Source organism: Ipomoea nil, unplaced genomic scaffold (genome assembly GCF_001879475.1).
Source record: "Ipomoea nil cultivar Tokyo-kokei standard unplaced genomic scaffold, Asagao_1.1 scaffold1149, whole genome shotgun sequence".
Taxonomy (NCBI): Eukaryota; Viridiplantae; Streptophyta; class Magnoliopsida; order Solanales; family Convolvulaceae; genus Ipomoea; species Ipomoea nil.
In genome coordinates, this window is record NW_017617577.1 from 2948253 (window position 1) to 2967621 (window position 19369).

The 19369-nt window shown below is 39.2% G+C and overlaps 1 long non-coding RNA gene across 1 annotated transcript; it reads right to left on the reverse strand.

Moving 5' to 3' along the window:
* Positions 1 to 1453: 1453 nt before the first annotated feature.
* On the reverse strand, positions 1454 to 18597 carry LOC109183677. The gene is made up of 3 exons (XR_002054594.1): positions 18517 to 18597; positions 2604 to 2610; positions 1454 to 1464 (listed from the first exon to the last, which is right to left on the reverse strand). It is a non-coding gene; the product is annotated as an uncharacterized LOC109183677 (long non-coding RNA).
* Between the last annotated feature and the right edge of the window lie 772 nt (positions 18598 to 19369).

The following is a 19369-nucleotide window of genomic DNA, read 5'->3' on the forward strand; positions in this document are numbered from 1 at the left end:
TGTTTATAATTGGAGTCACCACTCCAGTCCTCTAACTTAGATTGTAGCCAAACAAAGGAACCGTTATCAGTGGTACAGTGGAAAGAACCAACCAGAGCTATCAAAGTGCAGCCTCGCTTGCTAACAAAAAAGGATAATAAGCAAGAGAAAAGAAGGGGAGTAACTATTTACTCACTTTTATTTCAAAAGCATGCATTAAAATTCTCTAGATTTGTTTGCCATGTTTCTATTAATGACCTACTTGCTAGATGTGTTAGAAATTTGTTTGCCTCCATACATCCAAGATTCCTTAATTTTGATTTTACTAAAACTTTATTTGATAGAGATAAGGAATCACTTGGAAGTTATAAGGCACATTTGAAAACTTCTTATGGCAAATACTACTTGCACAAGGGGTTTTGGTTCAAAGTCAATGGGATTGACACTTTTAGCTTTGTTTTGGGCAATGATTTAATTGTTGATTCACATAAGGGACAATTTGATTTTCCAAAGAGTGATGATGTTTTGCATGGATATTTTCATTGGCCAAAGAAGAAAAAAGATGTAGAATCTTATGTTCATAATTGTGCAACTTACCACCGCAATGCATCTAAATCATTACTTGATATTTCCGTGGATTTTGTGTTTGGTTTAGCCTTAAGCTCTAGGTGGAAAGATCCTGTGCTTGTTGATAATTCAAACAAGATGGCTAAATTTAATATGTATCATTTTGTTGAACTATTACCATTAAAAATGTTTAAATTTCATGCTGTATCATTAGACTTAATTCCCTTACATGTTGATTGTAGGATGATAATTGGAGCAACTCGTGTCAAGCATCCCAATAAAAAGTTCCATGAGCGTGATAAAACACAAAGTGAGCTTGCTAATTTGTCTTTCATTGAAGATTTGGATTCGAGGACGAATCCTTTTCAAGAAGGGGAGATAATAAGAACCAGTACACATGGAATCCAATACGGGTCTATAGTGGACTCATCACAAGGCCCATAACTACATCCTTAAAGAATCATTGGTGGAAGAAACAAGAAGGCCCAATAATAATTCCATTTGATAGAGGAAAGTATTATAGTGGTTCATTTCAAGTGATATCATGGATCGAAGACAATGCTTACAAGATTCGAGGTCGAATCATTTTCAAGAAGGGGAGGATGATGCGGTCCAACATAATGAAGATCCATCAAGAGTACCAATTGGGCCAATCACAAGGCCCAAGTCCAAACGATTAAAACAACTCTTCATTGGTGATATTCAAAGATGGTGGAAATCCAAGTCAAGCCCATTTGCAAAAGATGAAGAAGAATTCTAGGCTTTTTATAATTGTTTAAGTGCTGATTTTGGTGATTAAATTAGGCCCAAATCAGCCCTATTATTTTTGGTCATCATTAATTTAAATTGTTTTGCATAAAAGAGAAAACACTAGTTGTATTTAGAAAGGATTCCTTAAATCCTTTTCTAAATAAAACTCTATTTATTTGTTTTCTAGATTAGGTTTAGGACTCTTTTTTTCCAGTGTATTTTGAATTATAATGCTGCCCCTATACCTATAAATAGGGCACAACCATATCAGTTCCAGGGAGGCTTTAATTCAATAAAATTCTTAAATTTTTCTTTACACTTGTGTAAGAAACCTTATGGCTAATTGTGGACTCAATTTGTGGCTAGTCGTGGACTCGACTAGCAAATTGATTCATGGACTCAAATCAATCTTACTTTCTTCAACCTTAAATTTAGGTTCGTGGACTCGTTCTTGAATCGAAGGAAACTAGATCCGACTCTACTTGATTGAAGATTGTATCATCGAGGTACTTGAAGCTACAATGGGATTCTTCCAAGTCATTGAGGATTCGAGACAAAGGGTTTCTCATGAGGTTTTAGGTATTTTGATCCATCTCTATCTTTACATTGAGAGAATTCTTGGGGCAATACTCCATCTTATTTGAATCTTGGAACTAGGTTCATATCAAAACATCACAGTCCACCACCATTTTCCAGCGGGTGCCCAGCGGGCAATTGTCTGCCCGCTTGAAAGAGAGCAACGGGCAACGGGTAGGTGGCGGGTGTTCGTCCCGCCACCTACTCCCCGCTGATACACAGGAAACTTTTCGGTCCCAGGATCTCTCGTGGAGCCTAAAACCATGTCCAGATACATTCCAACACGCAAAACAATATCACGGATTCAATTAATGGAAATTTAACCAAGAATCATTCCAAATACGTTCTAACACGATTCCTAAACATACCAAGACCCGACACAAATCACGTAACGGTTCAGGAGCATCCGAAACCTCAAGAACATCAAGAAATCTATATGCAAAGTCCTAAAGACAAGTCCTAGAATAGACTCAACACCCGATCATGCATAAACCCACCCAAATATACCAAGAACATCACAACAACGAGATTTACGATACAAACCCTAGGGACAAGCTCTAAACATAATTAAAATACAAGATCACACATATAATCAATCACAATATCAAGATCACCAAGATTGTCAAATAAACACAATATAAATCCTAGGCAAAGCTCTATCAAGACTCAATGTAACACCCCCCCCCCCCCCCAAACAAGCTAGATAAAAAGCCTTAACATGCAGATCATACAGCAAAACTAACACAACGGAAGATAAAATGAGAACTGGATAAAAGAAATCCAAACGGGGTCTTACGCCACGTCTACCAAACACGATAAACGCTACGGCGATCAATCTGCAAGTGTATACATCTATCCCAAAAGGTCACAATCTAACGCTACAATGGCACACATGCCACAAAACAAAGGTAAAGATACTAGACTACCGGCCGCTAACATCGCGCTCGTCTAGACATCACCTGAAAGATACAAAGATAAACATTGGGACGACGCCCGGTCAGCGAATAATGCTGGTGACCCCCCAATACACGTGTCGCGCGCAGATTCGTTCGCATTTCCCCCCTGAGCACTTATTCGCACCTGAGTGCATCCCTATATATATATATATATATATATATATATATATATATATATATATATATATATATATATATGTATGTATAGGGTGGGGTTCCGTGAGAACATGTGCTTAGGTGCGAACAAGAGAACACATCATGTGCATTCATCTAATATTTTTTAATGGTACAGATTAGATTAAGTGTGAGCGAACGCGCCTTAAATGTGTGCAAACACACCAAATCGCGTTTGCACACATTTAATGCGTGTTCTCACACATTTAATCTAATTTGGAACATTAAAAAATATTAGATTGATGCACACGATTTGTTCTCACGTTCTCACCTAAGTAGGTGTTCTCATATGATCTTAAATATATATATATATATATATATATATGTATATTATTCTTAGTGGGATTAGGTTTCTTAAGTGGGCTCAGGATTTGGGCAAGGGTCCATAATTCACTGTGGGCCACATTAATCAATTATGGGGAATTAAATCCTTTTTAACTGTTCTTGGCGGAATTAATTACATAATTAATTCTGGATTTGAAGATCGTAAAACGGGGTATTACACTTAGCCTGTGCACCTGTAAATTTATGGTTGTGGCATAGCTGTAACACCCCGTGTTACGGACTTTAACCCCGGATTAATTATTTAATTAATTCCGTTAAAGAATAGTTAAAATGGATATATATAGTTAAAATGGATAATTATTCGATTATATATATATATATATATATATATATATATATATATATATATATGTATATACACACACACACACACATTCCTAAAGTATGTAGTAATCCCAATTATATTCGTATGATACACTTACACGCATATTATTATTATTATTATTATTATTATTATTATTATTATTATTATTATTATTATTATTATTGTTGTTGTTGTTGTTGTTATTATTATTGTTATTGTTATTATCGTTATTCTTGTTATTGTTGTTATTATTGTTATTGTTATTGTTGTTGTTGTTGTTGTTGTTATTGTTATTATTAATATTATTATTATTATTATTATTATTATTATTATTATTATTATTATTATTATTATTATTATTATTATTATTATTATTATTATTATTATTATTATTATTATTATTATTATTATATCCTCAGCCTAATCACCTTGTCTAATCCTATAAAATACATATGTACCCTAGCTATGTTAATCCTATATGCATCTACATGTTTACACTTAGCGTACCCTAACCCTGAAATATTATTCCGTACAAATTACATTACTCTTATATATATATATATATATATATATATATATATATATATATATATATACAAATATCCTGAGATAACCCTAATTCTATATTTCCCCTTCGCATAATCTCTCTGTTGCCACTCCTATCTTCCCTAAATAATTAAAAACTTTAGCCTCATCATCAGGTCATCAATTGATTTTGGAATTAGCAATCAAGGGTCTCCAATTCTAAGTTGTTTGGGTATTCTGGGCATCTAGAGGTAAGGTTTATGCCTACCTAAAATTTATTTATCCGGATATAAAACTGATTTTCCTAAGTGTTTGTGTGACCAAATTCTGTCAAGATTTCTCAAAAATAAATCTTTTAGTACTTATGAACCTATGTTATTTTTCTCGTAATTTTTAAAGAATATTTGTATGTGAATTGCATGTTCAAATTGTAGGTGGAGATTTATATTTTCATGGTGTATGTATTGTGTGTCAAATCAGAGTGTAACACCCCGTGTTACGGCCTCCAATCCCAAATTAGTTATTTAATTAACTCCGTTAATAATAATTAAAAAGGATTTAATTTGGATAGGATCCTTTTAATTAATTAATATGGTCCACCATGGATTGTGGACCCTTGCCTAAACTAGAGTTTTAAGCCTATTTGGAATAAAGGGGGAAAACCTTATACTAGTCAGATTCTGATTAGGAATCCTAGACCTATATATCTATTGGGAATAAATAAAGTAGGTCATTATTATTCAGATTATGAATAGGATTCCTGATTCTATAAATAGGGGATTAGAAAGCAATTAGAACCCTTACCACCCATAGTTATATTACACGAAAATATTCCCGGGAGGTTCCCCAACACCAAGCCTACGGAGATTAATCGGATGAGAAATCTTAGAGAAGAACCTTAATAGCCAAGGGAGGATTAATTAAGGCTAAGAGGTAACCCATATCTCAACAAAACCTATTTTCCTTGCTATAATTATCTTCTTTGGCTTCCTCTCTACACTTCTGTCTTGATGAATCTTTTATGATATTGATGATATGATCTTGATGATTGTGAGATGATTTTATGTGTGATCTTGATGATCTTGATGATGATAAGAGGTTCTTGATGATCTTGTGATATTCTTGATGAATCTTGATGTTTCTTGATGTTAAAAGATGAACCACGATTTTGATGATTTGAATACGATTAGAGCCCTAGGTTAAAATTGAGGATTTCGTATTGTGTTATTCTTGACATAATTGGGTTTGATTTCGCATGTTCGGGTGTTGATTATGTTTATAAGTCATGATAGGATATGTGCTATATGATTCTTGCTTTTGATCCGTTAATTGTGTACGTGGTGTCATCAATTGCGTTTAAAAGTGTCTAAGCATGGTTTCGGGTTCCACAACGGATCCCGGGACGTTTATTTTGATAAAGAATCAGTGGGGGGAAGGTGGGGGTAGCGGGACCCGCCACCTACCCGCTGCCCGAGAAGGACGTCGCCGGCAGCGGGCAGTCGGCGGGTGGTCCTCCACCCACCGGCTACCCGCTGGAATTTGCCCAACTTGGGACTTCGGCTTCCCCGTTTGATGTTTCCCCAACCCTCGTGGTGTCCCAACGGACTCGGTTTATCGTGCCTAAGTCTAGTTTGATGTTTCGGGTACCGTTCGTAAGATAAATGAGTCTTATATATCGCATGTTAGTTGAATTGGTATCCCGTTGGCCTAGGTGAAAGAAGTATGAACCCCTTAGGATTATTCCTAGTGTGTGAATGACCACGCATAGGTTTCATTATACGTTTTCTCCTCTCTCCCAATGTGTTAATGTGGGTTGCATGTGCTTGCTATGAGTTATGCGTGCATGATACCCCAATTTGGTTGCGATCAAATTAGTTATTCCTGAGCAGCGTTCAGAAGCTGGCTGCGGTTAGAATTACACTCTCGGGCTGCGGTCCACCGTTCGGTTGCGATCAAATGTTTTACATGAGCTGCGGTTCAAATTCCTGGCTGCGGTCAGATGATCACTTTTGGGTTGCGGTCCACCGTTTGGTTGCGATCAAACGTTTTACATGAGCTGCGGGTTCATATTCCTGGCTGCGGTCAGATGATCACTCTTGGGCTGCGGTCCACTGTTTGGTTGCGATCAAACATTATGATGAGCTGCGGTTCATCGGTCGGTTGCGATCGACCCCTTCGTATTGCGATACGAGGCCGGGTGCTGTGGGGCCGTGTCAGAGCTATATGCGCTGACCCTCATGTTTGGGCATGCGATTCGTCCTGTGGCGCCACCAAAGTATGCTTGTGTGATGAGATAAGAATTGAATGATGACGTGAACAAGATGAAGTGGGTTTATGACCATAGGATATATGCTAGTATCTTTATATGCTTGGTTATAACTGTTGAATGTGCTTACCCCTATCTGTCGAGTCTATTCCTGGTTTTAAAACTAGTGTCTCTTAAGTATATATCTTTCTGCTTCAAAATGATTTTCGTATATCTATATATATATCTATCTATAATGTATTTCAACGCGTTGGAGTGGGTTACCAGCATTATTCGCTGAACAGATATATTTGGCTTTCAGGCACAGACGATTAGCTCCGGAGCGCGCTAGAAGGCACAAGGCTTAGATAGATAGCTTCATATTCGGCCTGCGTGCCATAATGATGTAATGATGTTGTTTAAGGATAATTAGATAGTTTATCCTGTGCATCTGAGTTCTCCAGCTCAGATGTGGCATATCACCCCGTATTCTTATGTTTAGTACTGCTCTGTTTGGGATTTAATGAGAATTTACCTTTATTATATAAGTTTTAAAAGTCTTGAAAATCTGGGGTGTTACACAGATAGCTTGCATGTTTGTGTTAAAATACATACTTACACACATTCATGTATATATAAAGCATGTTAGGCAAAACTGAATGTTAGAAGGCATCCATCCCACTATGCATATATACAACATTATTAATTACAAACAATATGCATATATGTGCCAATACTTGTATGCTTAGTATGCTATGAACAATCCCGTATAACACCTCGTGTATTCATGGAGTACGAATTAGACATAAAGTACTCGTCTATGAAATCCGGTGAAATATTCCGTATGTGCTAAACGTTAGTATTTATGTAAATACTTGTTATGTGATTATCCATCATTAATCATGATGTGCAAAATAAAGGTCCTAATTCTATTGTCTCCCTATAGTTTATTTACCCCCTAAGAAGCAAGAACCTTTCTCCTAATTGCTTACATGAAGATCTTTTCATCGAAAATTGATCTTTTATTAGTTCGAGTAATTGTTATATGATTTATGACCTTCCTGAATTTATAGACAATTGTTTGGTTATGCCACAATGATGCGTGCGTGAATTTATTAAGCACTAGTTTAACATGTTGAGTAATACGTATATGTGTTGTGTGATTCCATAAGACTAGTGATTATTTTAGACTTGAAATATGCTCACATGCCTTCATGCTCTATGCTTATAAACTTAAGAAGTTGTATCTTTAGCATAACTGCGGCAGTATATCTAGGTGTGCCAATTTACAGGTTTCGCATATAACATGACAGTTAATCATGAAATATTATCGCATAGGATAGGTTTGCTATTATTATTTGGTGCATTATGTCGTAGTACAATGATTAGGTATAAATCCTGTATATGTGATATTCGGCTCATGACATGCTAAATTGTACATTAAATGTTTATACCCATTCATGGCTCGCCTGTGTTGATGCATATGTGCTTTATAATGATTACGTGGCTATTCGAATCTGCACCCGCGTGGTATTAGCCTCTTATTTAAGTACATGAATAATTATATTTGAATGTTCGGTGCAACATGTGATCCTATATGTTAAATCATTATAAATTATTTAAACAATAAACATGCCGTGGGTAAGACTTCTATGCTATGTTATTAATCATCCATAAAATTAACATAATGTGAGTTGCATATTCATAACCATATTATTTGGTGCATTTTGCTAGCACAATAGTTAGGCTTAAACCTAGTATATTTATATGTGTATCTATATATATTTCCCATATAATATTTTCCTTATGTACTACTATATTTCCCATATTATCCCCAAAATGATTTCTAAGCTTCGCGGATGAAGCTTCTTGTAAGGGGGAGGGTGTAACACCCCGTGTTACGTACTTTAACCCCGGATTAATTATTTAATTAATTCCGTTAAAGAATAGTTAAAAAGGTTTTAATTTAGTTAGAATCTCCTTAATTAATTAATGCGGTCCACAATGGACCATGGACCGTTATCTCTAATTAAGCCTTTAATCCTGTTAGGAATAAAGAAAGTAGTCATTTTACTATTCAGATTCTAATTAGGAATCCTTGACCTATACATCTGTTAGGAATAAAGAAAGAGAGCCCATTATTAATCAAATTCTAATTAGGAATCCTAAACCTCTTACCCAATTAGATTCATATTAGGGATCGTAACCTATATAAAGGAGGGATTTTAAGGCATTAGACCCTATCACCCATATCTCCCTCTTCCCACACGAAATCCCCTCCAGGCCAAGGAATTTCCCATCACCAAGCTTAGGGAGGATCGATTGAGAAAATACCTTAGGAAGTTGTAAGGAGTTTTTATTAAAACTACCAGGTAACGCATGTCTCAACAAAACCTATTTTCCTTGCTATATCTTATTTATTGGCTCCTTTCATAATAGTCTGTGTAATTCTGTGATTGAGTCTTGATAGAGCCCTTGTATAGGATTTATATTGTGTTTATTTGATAATCTTGATGTTTTTGATATTGTGATTGACTATATGTATGATCTCGTATTTTAATTATGTCTAGAGCCCTAGGGTTTATATCGTAAATTTTGTATTATAATGTTCTTGGTATATTTGGGTGGGATTATGCATGATCGGGTGTTGAGTCTAGCCTAGGACTTGTATTAGGACTTTGCATATAGATTTCTTAATGTTCTTGAGGTTCCGGATGCTCCTGAACCGTTATATGATTAATGTTGAGTCTTGGCATGTTTAGGAATCGTGTTAGAACGTATTCGGTGTGATTCTTGATTTAATTCCGTTAATTTAATCTTTGGTGTTGTCATTATGTGCTTGAATGTGTCTGGACATTGTTTCAGGTTCCCCGAGTGATCCCGGGACCGAAAAGTTGCCTATGTACCAGAGGGGGGTAGGTGGGGGGATGACCGCCCACCACCTACCCGCTGCCCGGCGAGTCCCTATCTAGCGGGCAGTCGGCGGGCGGAGGCCTGCCCGCCTGCCCGCCGGCCACCCGCTGGAATGGTGGCTGCCCGCCGGTGGGTGGCTGGCGGGTTGTTATCCACCCGCCACCAACCCGCTGGAAAGTGGGTACGGGGCGCGTGTTTTCCACCGTTTGTTGTTTCCCCGTGTCCCGTTGTACCCCATTTGTTGTGTACGAGTCTCGTTTGATGTTTTGAGTATCGTTCTAGGTGTTTATGTGTAGTGCTTGTCATTATTGTTATGTCTTGATTGCTATTGATTCATTATGTGTTGCTTGATTGAATGGTGATGAGTATCATGGTCATTGCGCAATAGCCGGTGTGATTGATGATGATGATGAGATTGTGATTGGTGGAAATGAATTGTTGGCGGTTGGCACAACTTGTGCCTGGTCATTGTACTAAAGGTACAGGCCTAGCAGTTACTGTGGCAAAGGCACAAACCCACCTACGACTAGCTTGCCGTTGAGCATGGGTCAGTTATATGCTTGTCTGTCTGTTTTGTCTTGCAACGTGTTCTTAGGACGCATGCTAGTCTTTATGATTTTTCTATACTGTTGAGTCTGTTGTTGTGTCTCAAGTCTTGATCTTGTATTTAAATTTGAGTCTCGTAGGTTATATATGTATTCCAATTTCAAAATGATTTTCCTATATCTACCTATATTGTACTTAACGCGTTGGAGTGGGTTACTAGCATTATTCGCTGACGGTTGTTACACCGCATGCTTTTTAGGTACAGATTAGTAGCTTGGAGTGCGCTTGTCGGATTCCCCAGATCTAGTGTGAATAGTCTTAGATTTAGTTAGACGGCTTGCGAGCCTTGATTTATACGCAATTATGGATTTATGGATTTATGTTTAGATTAGTTAGTTTAGCCTGTGGATCTAAGTTCTCCAACTTAGATGTGGTATAGCACCCCAACTATTATGTTCCGTTTATGCTTTGTTTGGGATTTATAAATAGATTTGCCTTTATTTCATAAGCTTAAAAGTTTTAAAGATTAGGAGTGTTACAGTTGGTATCAGAGACTAAGTTTGACCCTAGGATAAGGCCCTTAAGACAAGACTTTAGGACATTAAGTTTGAACTCTACGAGGCTACCAAGGTGGACATGTTTGTAGCAGGGCTCAACTACGAGGCAAGGAAGTCCTTGACGCTGAGCAAACCAAGGACGGTTAATGAGGCTTATTTGAGTGCTGCGGATTTTTATCGGGTTCAGCAGTTGCAATGAGGGTCTTTTGACTCGGTCAGGAGATGGGGTGAAGGTAGCGGGCAACAGAGCTTCAAGAGACCAAGACAGAGCTATTGGAGTTGACCACCATCTTCCCCACCCAATCAAGGAACGACTAAAGTGGACAATGGCGAGAAGGGATAGTCTTTTAGATAACGGATTTGTGGTAGGAACCACATCGGGAAGGACTTCCAAGGAAATCTGTTACTTTGTTTCAAGTGCGGGAAGAGAGGTCACAAGGCTTTCGAGTGCCATCTCCAGCCGAACTAGGGAGCTCCTCAGTCTAGTGCAAGGCATGCACCGTCGGGACAGACAGGAATTGGATTCAATCGTGGCTCTGGGAATGTGACCTCGGGAGGAGCAACAACACAAGGCAAGGTGTACGTGATGAGCCCATCGCAGGCCGAGGCTGAGGGTTTGACTGAGGATGAGGCTGCAGGTACCGTTCTCAACCCAACCTTTTTGTCTTTGAAGTTGTACCCTTTTTCGTGTCTCTTCCTTGCATATTTCTTTTTGGGTAGAAATTAATTAGGGGAGTTAGTAGTTTCGTTTAAGTTTTCAACCCTTAGTTTGAAAAACTAAGAGTTGAAAGATTTAATTTTTATAAGTGTAACCTAAAGCCTTCTTCAACCTAAATTAAAAATCCCCCAAATTAAAAATATCTTTTTTCCCAAAACCCTCCTCTTTCTTCTCCCTACCCCACCAGCCGAACAAAAACCCCCAACCCGTCACTGCCTCCTGGCCGTCGAACAGCAACCACCGCCCGTTGCCGTGCCAGCCTCGCCGGACGTCACCACCAGCCGCCGCTGCGTCCCGCCGTCGCTGCTGCTTCGCCGGGAAATCGCAGCCGAGAAAGAAGGAAAGGAAAAAGAGGAAAAGAAGAAGGAAAAGAAGAAGCTTTGAGTTTACCTCACCTTGGACATCTTGCATCATGCCTAGACGGTCAAAAACCATCAAGAGAGTGGAATGGGTGGATGCCCATTACTCGGTTTTGGAAGGTAAAGCCTTTGAACCTGAATCTTTTTTAAGCTCCATTTTGGACATGCTTAATTTTCAAGATTTGTTGGATGGGTTTTTGTTGATTAAGAATGAGACATACCCGGATTTGGTAAAGGAATTTTATCGTCACATGACCGTGACCAAGGATGGGGGAAAGTTGGAAATCACCTCTAAGGTGAGGGGTGTTAAGATTTCCTTGAAAGAGAATCGGTTGGCAAAACTCCTGAAGTTGACGACCACTAGGGTCACGGAGTATTGTAGGGACGCTTGGGTTAGTACCGAAGATTTGGGGTACTAGGATTATTTGGAATATCTGTTGGGGCGAACCAGTGGTTTTACCGAGGCCACGCGGCCAGAAAGAAGTGGCTCATTGTACCACCCCGAAATTTTGAAACTTTTGAAGCTTATATAATAAAGGTGAAATCTCATTAATTTCCAAAACATAATACGAAGAGTACGGGGTGCTATGCCACACCTGAGCTAGAGAACTCAGGTGCACAGGCTAACTAACTATTATCCTCAATAATGTAACTACATAATCATGGCACGTAGACCGAAAGGGAAATTAACTACTTCTACGCTCCAAGGTTCTAGCGCGCTCCAGTGTCTACTCTTCTGTGCCTGAAAGCCAAATATATCTGTTCAGCGAGAGATGCTGGTAACCCACTCCAACGCGTTGAAATACAATACATATAGATATATATACATAGTTATACGAAAAACCATTTCGAAGCATGAAGATATATCCTAAGAGACTCTAGCTTTCAAACAGGGAATAGACTTGACAGATAGGGATGAACACAATCAACAGACATAACCAAGCACACACAATTCTCAACGTAGGGCGCAGATATAGATAATCACAGTCAATAATTAAAACCAAACATATATAGTTCACTAGCAAGTCTCCTATGGTCACGCCTTCATAACAATCACAACACCAAACCATCCATATCTCATCACATAGCACACTTTGATGGCGCCACAGGACCAATCGCATGCCCATACATGAGGGTAAGCGCATATAGCTCTGACACGGCCCCACAGCACCCTGCCCCGTATCGCAACACGGAGGGGTCGATCGCAACCGACCGATGAACCGCAGCTCATCATAGTTTGATCGCAACCAAACAGTGGACCGCAGCCCAAGAGTATGTCATCTGACCGCAGCCAGGAAATATGAATCGCAGCTCATATAGAAACGTTTGATCGCAACCAAACGGTGGACTGCAGCCCAAGAGTGTAAATCTGACCGCAGCTCAGGAATAACCAATCCGATCGCATCCGGATTGGGGTATCATGCACACATAACACATAGCAAGCACATGCAACCCACATTAACACATTGGGAAGGGGGAGAAAACGTATAACAAACCCTATGCGTGATCCTTCACATACTAAGAATAATCCTAAGGGGTACATACTTCTTTTACCTAGGTCAACGGGATACCAATTCAACTAGCATGCAATATATAAGACTCATACAACCTACGAACGGTACCCGAAATATCAAACTATACATAGGCAGGATAGACGGTGTCCGTTGGGACGCCACGGGGGTCGGGGGAACATCAAACGGGGAAGCCAATATCCCGAGGTGGGGTATTTTCCAGCGGGTAGCCGGTGGGTGAGGGGTCACCCGCTGGCTGCCCGCCGGTGGCGTGATTCCGGGCAGCGGGTGCCCATCGGGCAGCTGCCCGCTGCCGGTGTTGCCCATATTGGCCGCGGGTAGGTGGCGGGTCCCCTACCCCCACCTACCCCCCACTGACTCTTTTATCACAGAAACGCCTCGAGAACCATTGTGGAACCCGAAACCATGCTTAGATACTTTCAAACGCAATTGACAACAACACGTAGACAATTAACAGATCCAAAAGCAAGAACATATGGCACATAACCTATCATGCTTTTCTAAACATAATCAACACCCAAACATACGAATTTCCACCCAATATACCAAGAATAATACCGTACGAGTTTCCCGATACAACCTAGGGTTCTAATTACTTTTATTTCAACAAGAACACAATTCATCTTCTAATATCAAGATTCGGTTGGAATATGACATAAACATCAAGAGCATCATATAATCATCAAGAATATCAAGAACACAACATAATCATCAGGAACATCAAGAACACCATATAATCATCAAGAATATCAAGATCACCCACGGAATCATATCACCAATATAACGAATCATCAACACACAAGAATATGGGGGAAATCCTAAGAGGGGAATCATAGCTAGGAAAATAGGTTTTGTTGAGACATGGGTTACCTCTTAGCCTTAATTAATTCCTTGGCTATGAAGGGTCTTTCTTTAAGCTTTCTTCTTTCTTGATTTCTCTTAAGGGAATTCTTGGAGCTCCTTGGGTGGTGAGGGATTATTGTGGTGGGGGTTCTAGGTGCCTTTCGTGTTCCCTATTTATATGCCCAAGAGTCCTAATTTGGGTCTAGGTACTATAGGTTGCTAACTTTATTCCTTTTAGGGCTAGGGCTGGATTTTAAAGGTGAGGGCTCACGGACTATGGTGGGCCTTTTCTTAATTAATTATTATAATTTAATTCTTTCTTTTTGATAATTGGTTAATGATTAATTGGTTTTAGGGGCCGTAACACGGGGTGTTACACTCATCGGAGAGCAAAAGATTCTGATAATGCTTGTTACAGACTATCTGTTACCTAACAATAACAAGAGTAATCTTTTGGGACATTTGGAGTGTGGTTTTGCCTATTTCTTGAAACATAAGGTGAAGTTCAACCTGCCAGCTCTCATGCTTCAACACATGGATTATTGTGTGGACCATAACCGAAAGAGCCTACCTTATGGTATGATTCTGAGTTGGATCTTCAAGAATAAAGGGGTGAAAGTTGAAGGGACTTTTGCCAAAGCTGTGGGTAAAATGGTGTTGGATGCTGCAAATCTACGAAGTTGTAATCTATTTCTGCTGGATGACGATGAATACATCACCCTAGAAGAGGTAGCCAAGAAATCCCCATCCGAGAGGAAGCTTCTGACAGAACAGCTGGGGGTTCCTGTCAAGAAGCTAAAGCAGACTGTACAGGAGCTCGGAAGATGTGAAGAAGAAGAGGAGGAGGTAGAGGAGAGCGACTCCGAGGACGAGGAGAACCGCCGAAGGAAAGAAGCAAGGACAAAGAGAGCAAACGACTCCATGACACACGAGGAACGTGTGGGAGCCCTTCTTTGACAGCAAAATCAGATGATTGAGGAAGGTTTCGCATTTATGAAGGTGCAATTTGTGACCGTGAACCAGATGCTGACAGTGTTGGAGGCTAGTTCTAGCCGGGATAGAGACGAGGAAGACCTTGGATCTGAGGATGGAGCTGAATAGGACTCGGGGGACGACTCGTACCAAGCCGAGGAGTGAGGTAATCTTTTCTAGCTTTTGTTTCCTTATGTGTCATCCCTAGCGATAGTTGTTGATAGCTGTGGGTGTAGGTTAGATTGTTTGTAGATGTGCTAAGTTTGGTTGTTGGTTTAGACCTTAAGTATGTGAGTGTGTTTTAGATTTTGTAAGAGTTCCTTGGTTAGAGCTTGTTGCCTAAAAGCCTTGTTTATCTTTTCCTTCTATTCATGTCACATTTTGATCACCGTTATCCTTTTTTACAAACCTTGTTGTACCCAAGCTTCGGGGACGAAGCTTATTGTTAGGGGGAGAGGATGTGACACCCCGAAAATCCTATCCTTTAAATAGGATTAATTGAGTAATTAATCGTAATTTATCCCTGTTGACTTTCTAATCAATTTTCTAAATTGATAGACGAAGGACCAAGATTGACCAACTCCTTGGTCAATTGATTTAAGTAAAAAAGGAGTACCTTTAGCTTTGATGGTTGTACCGATTTCTTTGGGGTCTTCCTAAGCCTTTCTAGGGAAAGTAAGGGTATGATGGTCTTTTCCCCTTACTTGGTCTTGAAGCCTTACCCTACCCAAACCTAAAATTCATTCCCTCACTATAGCAAGATAACTTTTCTCTCTCTTCTATCTAAGAATCTTGGCTTCTTCCCCAAGCCAAGAAAGACCTCATCCAATCTTGCAAAGATTCATCCCAAGATCCCACCTTTCTACCTTCCAAGCTTAGGAAAGGGTAAGGTCTAAAGTTATTTAGTGTTTTTGGTCAGCTTTAAGCTGTCTTTATCTAAGTTTGGTGTTTTCTTGTGGTTTGGCTTGTATAAGAAGGTTGTGAGGAAGAAGAGCTTCCAAGTAGGGCCTAGGGGGTTAGAAGAAAGAAGGTTTTGGTCTTCAAAGGTAACCCATGCTATACAAAACCTATTTTCTACTTGCTATTGATGTTTCTGGACTTCTATTGATGATTTTTGGTGTAAATGTGAGATTTGATGCATGATCTTTTGATAATGCATGTTTAGAGCTTGTATATAGTTTTCTTGAATGCTATTCTTTGATCTATTCTTGGGTTCAAGTCATTTCCTTGTTGTATGTGAGATTTGGGGTGTTTTGGTCTTGAACTTGACCTTGGAGATGAATTTCCCCGAATGGAATTATTTTGTTGTTCGGGTGTTCCCCGCGGGCGGATGTCCACCCGCCGCCCCTCCAGCGGGTGGCAGGTGTGTACCCGGTGGGGGGAACCGCGGGCAGGTGACCACCGGCGGTTCCACCCGCGGGGTACATTGAAGGTGGCTTGTCGGGTGTTGTTTTCTCGTGGTTCCATCTCTTGGTATGTGATGTTTTGACCTCCTTTTGTTAGATTGTTGAGCTTTTGAGTGTCTTCTTGATGTTTCGTATGTCTAGAACGATGTCCTAAGTATCCATGTTAGAATTTGGTGTCTTGAATCGTGCTTATAGTCCAACTTTGTGATTCGTTGGATTTATGTGAGTCTTTGAGGTTCGTTGGAATCGTTTTGGTTTACCCGTTTGCTAAGCATGATAGTTATGATGTCGTTGATGCTAATATGTGTTGTTTGTCCATTCCTTTGAGGATTGAAAACTTGTGTTGCCAATCATGTTGATATTGGATTAAAGTCCATTGTTGTTGTTGAGTATTGTTTCATGTCTATCATTGAAACCTCTTGATTGATTTCTATGATGTGATCTTGTACATTTGTTGTACCCGTTGTTGATGCTTGATTGGGCTATTGATGTGTCTTAATCCTCTTGATGATGACTATGTGTGATTATGAATGAAATTAGTGGTGATGTGACTTGAGCTTTGCTCATGAGTTTGGCGGTATGTGACTATGATATTTAATGGTATCCTCGTGTACTGAGAGTTCGGCGGTATTGTTTGCCGGCAGTTTGGCGGGGGACGACGGTCCCAGGAGGGAAGGTTGGACTCAGAAGTACATGGTGGCACTCGGAGGTATAGGTTGGAACTGAGATAAGGCCGGGGGTAGCCATAAGGGTGGTACTAAGGTAAAAGGTTGGAACGTGAAACTTGTCATTATGTGATTTGTTGTGTTTATTGCTTATGAGCATGTCTATTGAGAACTCTACCATTAAGATGGTAGGTTGTGTCTATTGTTGAGAATGTTGCTTGTTGTCCTTGTTGTCTTGTGTATTGTTGTTGTTGATCGGTCTTTTGTTTAGAGCGTGATGTTGTGTCCTTTGATGTTCCCTCTCTTGGCTTTGAAATGATATATACTGTATTCCTTTGTCTCAAATGGTTTTGCCTATATATATATTATGTTACTTAACGCGTATTGGTGGGTTACCAGCATCTCTCGCTGACGGGTGTTATCTCTATGTTTTTTAGGTTATGATTAGCTTGGAGAGCGCGCTAGTGGATTTAGATAGCGTAGTTCTTATGCCTTCCTTATTTATTAGACTGTTGGCCTGTGTGCCCTAGACTTTGAAGTTATTACGAATGTTTCTGTAAACTTAGCCTGTGCACTTGTAGATTTATGGGTGTTGCATAGCACTTTCTTGTTTAAGAGATTAGCTTCCGCTTGCTTAATAATTAATGTTTAGACCGTTTATCTCTTATTTAAGCTTTTAAATTTTGGTAAAATCGGAGATGTTACATGTATGTTAGAGATTATAATTCTTGATTATTGCGCATCGGGAGATGGTAGTAGTTAGGAATTTATTATGAATTCTTGTTCTATTATTATTGTGTGTTTATATCACGGGAGTGGATATTCACTAGGGGAAGAGATTATGAGAGTAACTCTATACCATGTTTGCATTTTTACACTAGTTTAAACCCATATTTAATATTGCATTAGGTTAGGCACTAGGGGATTAAACACTTGAATCCCAGGAATATCTTTCTCCCTCTATTGTTTACAAAATCCTGATTTTATTGCTTTGCTTTATTTATTTATTGCAACCATCCAAGATAATCATTAGGATTATCTTCATAAGAATAAATTTGTAGCTCGTTCTTAATACCCCACTTCCCTATGGATCGATTACCCGATACTCTGGATATTATTTGTTTGAAAATATACTACAATCAAGTGTGCTGATAGTGTTTCCCTTCTTCTTCTTTGTTTTTATTTAATTTTTTGAAGTTCTAATTTATAACACCGTTACTCAATTCACTTCTAGAGTTTTGGTCAATGAGTTGAGACTCTACTTGAGACTGCAGAGAGCCTGAGATAGTGAGACCATAGTCCAGTAGTTTCAGAATAGGTACAAGGGTAAGTATCCTCATCCATGCTCCATTATATATATGTGAAATTGTAAAAATATGATTATATGTGAATATATTGTTAAAGTCTTTGTTGGAGAAGTTGAAGGAGAAAACGCTATATTGTTATTTACACTTCCTTAAACAAACAAGTACACTGACTACAATATATAGGCAGTAGAAGAAAGAGTAAAAGAGCCTAGAGATACTAATAGACACAAGAACATAAACAGAGACAAGAAATAATAGAGGCACAATAAAAGCAGACAATGAATCTCAACATCCCCCCTCAAGCTGGAGCGTGAATATCAAAAGCTCCAAGCTTGTTACACAAATATTCAACTATGGGACCTCTTAAAGCTTTGGTGAAGATGTCAGCCAACTAATCATTTGTACCCACGAATGAGGTAACAATCTCCCCGGATGTAATCTTTTAGTGAATAAAATGACAATCGACCTCGATGTGTTTTGTTCTCTCATGAAAGACAGGATTGGACGCAATATGCAAGGCTGCTTGATTTTCACACATAAGTTCCCTTTCATGCAAAATTTTAATTCAATCAGGATATGCTTTAACGAGATTAGTTCACATGTTCCCAAGGCTATTGACCAATATTCTGCCTCTACGCTTGATCGAGCCACCACATTTTGCTTCTTAATTTTCCAAGATATTAGGTTTCCACCAAGGAAAACATAGTATCCTGATGTTGATTTTCTATCCCAAGAGTACCCAACCCAATCATCATCAGTTTAGCCAATAATCACTGTATTCCCATGATCCTTGTATAAAACATCGTTCCTGGGAGACTTCTTGATGTATCAAAGAATCCTAGTGACAGCCACCCAATGGCTATCACACGGAGAAGCCAAAAATTGACTCACAACGCTAACTGCAAAGGAAATGTCGGGGGAGTGACTGTTAAATACAACAATTTTCCAACCAAACTTCGATATCTTCTTGGATCTGAAAAGGGGTTCCTTATTCTAGTACAAGCTTAAAGTTAGGATCCATGGGAGTATCAATTGGTCTGCAATCAAGCATACACATCTCCTCTAATATATCCAAAGCATATTTTCGTTGAGATATATAAATCCTTTGCTTTGACTGGGCAACTTCTATC